We start from the raw sequence: 7,500 nt of genomic DNA, 5'->3' as shown, positions 1-7,500 counted from the left end.
TGTTCAGCTTTTCTTGTTTTGAAGTGCCGTAACAACATTCCCATTTTTTGCTTTACATTTTGCCAACAGAGTTGCTATTTGATCATTGCATAACATGTTCCTATTCATCATCACACCAAGGTCTTTAACTGCTTCCTTATTTGTGATGTCTCATTATTAGGTCCCTTATATGCATATAGCTTTCTTTCTCTGTCTCCATAAAGTTATTGATTCAAATTTATCAGAGTTAAATACCATCCTATTTACCTCTGCCCAATCATATACTTTGTTAAGGTCTCTTTGTAGAGCGTTCCTATCTTCATCACAAGTAATTTCTCTACTTATTCTTGTGTCATCTGCGAAACTACTCACTACCGAATCCTTCACATTATTGTCTATGTCTTCAATCATAATAACAAACAGTATTGCAGCTAACACCGTACCTTGCGGCACACCGGATATTACCTTGACTTCATCCGATTTCTCGTCGTTTGCAATAACTATCTGTTTTCTGTTGTGTAAAAATTCTTTTAACCATCTTCCTACTTTATCCACGATATTGTGTTTTCTAATTTTCTTCGCTAATATATTATGGTCTACTTTTTCAAAAGCTTTTGCAAAGTCTAAATAAACCACATCTGTTTCATTTCCGCTTTTCATATTTTTGAATATGTTCTCACGGTGGACTAACAGTTGGGTTTGTGTACTTTTTCCGGGTACGAAAACCATGTTGTCCTTTATTAAACAAATTATTTTTTATTAAATGTTTCATAATATTTTTCTTCATTACCCTTTCATACACTTTCATAATATGTGATGTTAGACTCACAGGCCTATAATTACTTGCCTCTAGTCTTGATCCACTTTTGAAAGTAGGGGTATATATGCTAATAATTGTGCTCATCATAAATCTTGCCTGTATCTACACTTTGTCTTAATAATATTGCAAGTGGCTTTGCGATAGAATGAACTACTTTCTTTAACAAAATAGCAGGAATTCCATCAGGCCCTGCAGCAGCTCCATTTTTAATTTCATTAATAGCCTGCACAATATCAGCTTCATTAATATCTATGTCAGCTAAATATTCACTATTTTCATCCCTTACTTCTATATCATTATCTTCATTATCTATTCTAGGGGTGAATTCTCTCTTATATCGTTCTGCCAGTATGTTGCAAATTTCCTTTTTTTCATTCGTTAATCTCCCTTCAATTCTCAGAGGGCCTATTTCTATTCTTCTTTTATTCATCTTCTTCGCATATGAGTATAATAGCTTGGGGGTTTTGCTTGATATTTAATAAGGGTTTTTCTTCCAAGTCCCGTTTTTCATTTTCTTTTGATTGTATAATCTTTTGTTCTGCATTTTCTATCTTACTTTTTAGTTCTATAACTTTCCATGCATTTTTTTTCTTTTGCAAGACCTTTTTTCCACTTTCTGATTTTCTGGAACAAGATCCTTCTGTCTCTTGGTATGCATGAATGATGTTTACTTTTCTTCTTCGGTATATATTTTTCCACTATTTTCTCCAATATTTTAAATAATATCTCCGTATTTACCCTTATGTCATCACTTACGAAATGTTATCCCAATCTTTGTTTAATTCTTCATTAATTTCTGAACCATTTTTATTTTATTTTTTACTGTAGAAGTTGTATTTTCCATATCCTTCCCACTTTTTCATTTCTTGCTTATCTCTATTTTCACTTGCTTTTGGAATGAACTGTTAATTCTATGACATTATGGTCTGAAATATTCGCATTATAAACTATTATTTCTTTAACATAATTCATCTCGTTCACAAATACTAGGTCTAAAGTATATTTTCCTTTCTTGTTAGCAGGTGATTTATTTGTTGAATGTTGTATTCTAGTAGCATATCTAATAGCTTTTCAAATTGCCTCTTATCTTCTGCACTACTATTACTCTCTTTTTTATATGTATAAGTACAACCACAATCTCCTATTCGTTTCTTTCCATTCTACGAAAGGAAAGTTGAAGTCACCAGTAGGAGAATAGTCCCAGTCCTTGTGATTTCTACATATATCATCCAATTTTTTTCAATTATTAAGTCAAACTCTTTAGTATTAGGAGGTCTATATATTACTATGTTCATCAATTTTTCAGATTCAAATTCTACCGCTATTAGTTTCACATTCTGAGTTACTATATTTCTCATATATTTTTCCTTGTTTTTTGTCTTTCCCATATATTGCGGTTCCCCCTTGATTCCTATTTTTTCTATCTGATCTATAAGTTTGGAACCCTTTTATTTGATCATCATTCCCAGTCTCTTGGGAATTACCAGTTTCACTTATATTCATTATATCTATTTTCTTTTCATTTTGGGTTAGTTCTTCTAAGTACTCTATTTTTCTTTTTGAGTTACTCGTAACTAAACCCTGCGCATTCATCACTATGATGGTTTGCGTGTTTTCTCCTTCATTTAATACTGGTAGTAATAAGGATTTTCCCATGTCTCTTTCCTGTTCTGGTATGTTGTCCCTAACCTAGGGACATGGCAAAACAGTGTTGACTGTGGCAGACAGAAGAGATTTCCCACACCCAAAGCACCGGTAGATTAGTTTTTGAACTAACCTAACCTAAGCTGACCTAACCTAACCAAACCTAACCTAACCTAACCAAACCAAACCAACCTAACCCAAAACAGTGTTGACTGGTCAGGTCCTTTGGCTTTCAGCACTCTTATCTTTCCATTTAAGGCTGCGACTTGGTTTGTTATCTTATAATAATGAATTAAGGAGACAATATTTTGATATATCCTCGCTCTTGTAAAATGTACCTTAATTTCTTGGATCCTAAGGAATCTACGATTCGATTATTCTCTCTTGGATAGCCGTGATTCAAAAAACACTTCCAATATTTTTTTTAGGGCTAAATGAGACTGCAGGAGATCAGAACACACCAAAGATTATATTATTAGAGGCCACCGTGACGCGGAAGTGTGGTGTCATGCATTGCTTATCGCGACCTTGAGCTGAACGGTAATCGACTTTAAGATTTTATGAAAATAAAGGATTCTTTACTCCACTGAAGCTCAGACACATTTACGACGATCTGACAGTTATCTGTCATTTTTCATTTCATTGTAACTAATCTGGCGTCAAGGTTGTCGCCGACTATGTTCATAATAATTCTTGACCGTCGGCGTGGTTTTATAATTCTAGTTTTGTTGATATTCACTACAGAACTCCCGTTGGAGTGTGGAGTCTGTTTGATTTAATATATCATTATCACAAGAAGGTTCTGTTGCCACACCATCATGGCCTTTTTAACTGTGCTTTGCCTGTGTTAACCCCCAATACAGCTAAGTAAATTATGAGCCTTCTCAGTAAGCACACGAGCAGATCTGTGTCAATGGCAACTTTTTCTTGGATTCTGGAGTATCTCTCATTATGAATGAAATAGCTCAAAAGGGTGTATTGCTAATTGCTGGACGTTCATTAATAATAATAATAATAATAATAATAATAATAATAATAATAATAATAATGAGATTGTAACCAGAGACCACATGAATTTAGAAAAACAAGGATATTCGCTTCGGGAACCTTCTATGTCAAACCTGCACTTCGAAATGAGGATTCAGTTCGTCAGACTCAATATTTAATTTGAGTTCCATAGAATGTTTGCTGTGGCTCGAACGGAACTTCGAAAAATACGGGACTCTTTTTCGTGTCTCCGGGCTGGGAATCCCCCCCAGCATCCCCAGCATTTATCTCTCTCTCTCTCTCTCTCTCTCTCTCTCTCTCTCTCTCTCTCTCTCTCTCTCTCTCTCTCATCTTTCCTCTTTAAGACCTCAAGTGCCCAGTCCAGGGAACGAACAAGTGTACTTCATCATGGAACCGCCAAAAATAAACCTCTTCTGTTAGTGTATGTAGCACGCATCATATTTTCTATGTTGCGTCCACTTTACTCTATAGTTGCACGGCGCTGTAGCTTAGTAGTATTTCATTTTCCAAGGTTGTCCCCCAGCAACGTCAAAAAGTTGATAACTACTGTATTTAACCAATGTTTATAAGAAAGTCCCTTTATGTTTGAAATGTCAAGTACTAAACATTGGCTTAGCAAAGCAAGTTCTGTGGTAGTGGTTTTAAAAGTTATATATTGCAGAGTAGAGTCCCATAGGATGGTATGATGACAATACACGGATATTGCACTGATAATAAGCTTTCTACAATAATGGATACTAAAATTGCTTATCAACCCCCTGGTGTTCAAGAACTTAGAACGGAACTCTTCCTACAGAGCAGTAACACTGCTTAAAAATGACGCAAGCCTACATATACGATTTTTTTTTATTCAACTGCCTCCCACAATCGGTAATGATGGAGTGCTGAAGAGACGGTGACGACGAAGAATGAAAGCAATGCTAATGAGAAAATATACAATTAAACACTCGTTGGCATAAAGATATGCGGTCACACAAACATGAAGATTTCTCCATTTGGAAACAAGGCAACACTGCATTTGATCGTGCGCTGCTGGAAGAATTGTCTAAGGTTTCTGGTATATGTGTGTGTATTATGTATATCGATGTATATCTATATAAGTATATTTTAAATTTTATATATAATATAGTATTTATATTAGTATATATATATATATATATTTATATAATTGTATATGTATTTAAATAAACATATAATATACATATACATGTATATGCACATGTGTATATGCATACATACATATATACTATTATGAGTGTATGTATGTACGTGTGGATAAATAAAACGCCCGCAAACATAAAAAGGATAAAAATATCGCAAGAGGGCGATCAGCTGCTTTATTTTGTTCCCTTAGAAAATCGCACAATAAGAGTTTCTCTCTCTCTCTCTCTCTCTCTCTCTCTCTCTCTCTCTCTCTCTCTCTCTCCTCTCTCTCTCTCTCTCCCTTTTTTTTTTGCCTCTGTAATATTTTTCCTGAAACCCTCCCACATAGTTGAGAATAAAGGTAAGAGTTATTTGCTTCTTCGTCCACGTCTTCAAATGCATATTCACGAAGGGTTTTGGCTACCATGAGTTGGAGAGGAAGTGGCTGATAAGCAGAGTAACTATGGGTCTGCTAGATCAGCAGAATTGTTAGCAGAAGATTTAATGTCAGTTATGATAGTTGATAGTATCGTTGCGTAAAATTCGAGTGCTGAAGCGCAGAAATATATAAAGCAAGGAACCAGAATATAAGAAATGTTTAAGGTTGCCCCACGTAGGGGGGTTAGTGCCGTCAGTACACCTTATGCCTTGCACTAGTAAGCATTACTTAAGGTTTTTTGCAACCCTCTTTCGTTCCTTTTACTGTACCTCCTTTCATACACTTTCTTCCATCTTACCTTCGATCCTCTATTAACAATTGATAAATAGTGCGACTGCCAGGTTTTCCTCCTGTTAACCTTTCAAACCTTTTACTGCCAATTTCCGTTTCAGAGCTGAATGACGTCATAGGTTCCAGTGCTTGGTCTTTAGCCTAAAATCTAAATTCAGTTGCAATAGTTTGCAAAATCTAAGCTAGAAATTATGTGCTGCTCTCATGGGCTTTGAGGAACCAAAGTAATGCAAACCAGGGATAGCCCACTGTGTGTTCAGTATCGCAGTTTATTTGAAATCTCAATAAAAAATGGATCAGATGCTCGGTTTATTCATCGAGGATGGATTATGGAACTGTGTTATGTTTTTGTTTGTCAGTCCGTCATGATGTGAAATCCAGGGCACTAGCTCAATACGGCTGACGTTGATGGGTTAGTTTCTCATTCACTTTGTAATGCAGTGAAATTCCTGGAAAGTAATTGCAGTCTTCCTGGACTTTCTAATTTCATTACAAGGCCTTCAACTCTGCAAAGCATTTGGAGTACTCTGAGCGTTCTGTTTGCCTGACTGAAATTGTAAAAGGACTTGTTACCTCTTCATAAGATTTACGAGAGAGAGAGAGAGAGATCTTGCAGACCTTACCTTACAGACCTTACAGCTCGTTCGGGTTTCCCCAGGTCCCTCAGTGTGAGGCACCTCTAATGTCTACCAGAGAATTGCTAGTGCATCGTCCGGTATATTTTGCATCTTCCAATCTTGGGTGGTTTCGGATGCAGGTTAGATATTTGTCGAGAGAGAGAGAGAGAGAGAGAGAGAGAGAGGGAGGGAGAGAGAGAGAGAGAGAGAGAGATTTGATCTTCGGCATTGCACGCCGAGGCATGAGCTATGTAACATCAACAAATATCGAGAGGGAGGTGAATTATGGAGTGAGTATGTGCATCTCATATCCGAGTCTCCGGATTGAAGGCAACGAATGCAATGATAACACTGTTAATATCAATGAAGATCCGACAGTCTCGTGCGAGTATGAGGAACAGTAAAAGAGAATCAAATAACAGGATAACAGGGGTGGAGAATGGAGAAGGATGACGAGGAGGGTGTGTGTGTGTCTGTGTGTGATATGGAGTCAAGGCCTGGGTGGTGGGGGGGATGTGAGGTGAGAGAGGGAAGGAAGGGGGTGCGTGGAGACAGCAGGAGCAGAAGCAGCCGACAGCAGCAGCAGCAGCAGCAGCGGCAGCAGAGGAGTTGCCTCTCCGCGCCGTGTAGCCGTTCATACCTGTTGTTCTGTCGGTACCGGCACCACCACCTACCTCTCCGCTCGCTTTGGGAGAGGCAACCTATTGTTGTTGTGAGAACACAGTCGTTTTCCTTGATTAGTTGGCCGCTGGGCGGATGTGGAAAAGGCCGTCACGCCTATATTATGTGTGGCACAGTTTTGCAAAAATAAGGACGAGAGTTCTGGAGAGGAGAATCGTATGCGAACCAGTGTTTGTAACTAGAAATCTGTCGGTCGGGACGAAGAAGAGTGACCTCATCCCCAAACGTTTGATACTCTATATAGGGGTTAGGTTCCTCGTGCGCATCTCGATCCGCTTTTGGAGACGCCTCTATCAGCTGATTGACTGACATATAGATAAAGCGTTTTCCCAACGGAATGAACTAAAAAAAAAAGGCTCCAGCAGATAAGTGGTATGACAAGGCGCAAAACGTTTATCTACACGATAGTTTTATAAAACAGACACGAAACCTCATTCCTGTCACTTGGTAGTTTACTGTGTTCTAACATATGATCATACATCTGATATACATGGATTTGGTTATCTCGTTCACGGAATTAACTGAGGAGACTTAAAATTCGCAATGATTTCCCCATTTTTTGGTTGTGCTGAAAACGAGACAGGAAATAGACTAGAAAACGTCAGCATCACGGCTTTTCATGGAGAAGTTGATCAATCTTTAGGCAAGATATATATGCGTGACTGTCTGTCTGTCTATGTATATTTATCCAGACCCCTACCTGGGGTTAAAGAATTATAAGTCTGCTAAAGTAACTTCTTTTGTGCAATTTTTTGTTGCGCACATTTTCAAAATTTTTCCACATCTTCAAATATGGTTTATTCTAAAGTTAGCGTCATCATAATCATTTTGATTAATCACAACGTATTTGTGCAAATATACACCCATACCGTGTATCA

The 7,500-nt window shown here is 37.5% G+C and overlaps 1 protein-coding gene across 5 annotated transcripts in view; it reads left to right on the top strand.

Annotated features, from left to right (window-relative positions):
• The window catches only part of LOC135208527 (inactive dipeptidyl peptidase 10-like), a 710,904-nt gene that overhangs the window by 346,646 nt on the left and 356,758 nt on the right, over nucleotides 1-7,500 (top strand). The window contains exon 1 of one of the 5 annotated variants that reach the window (XM_064240821.1): nucleotides 6,516-6,653. The exons of 3 other annotated variants lie outside the window; for them this stretch is intronic. The gene's annotated coding sequence lies outside the window, so the exon portion shown is untranslated. Of the gene's footprint in view, nucleotides 1-6,515; nucleotides 6,654-7,500 lie in introns of those variants that run through there. One more of the 5 variants, XM_064240816.1, reaches the window with a different exon arrangement.

The sequence above is a fragment of the Macrobrachium nipponense genome, chromosome 35 (genome assembly GCF_015104395.2).
Source record: "Macrobrachium nipponense isolate FS-2020 chromosome 35, ASM1510439v2, whole genome shotgun sequence".
In the NCBI taxonomy this organism is placed as follows: Eukaryota; Metazoa; Arthropoda; class Malacostraca; order Decapoda; family Palaemonidae; genus Macrobrachium; species Macrobrachium nipponense.
The sequence above is the reverse complement of the archived record's forward strand: the minus strand, read 5'-3'. Positions and strand labels throughout refer to the sequence as shown.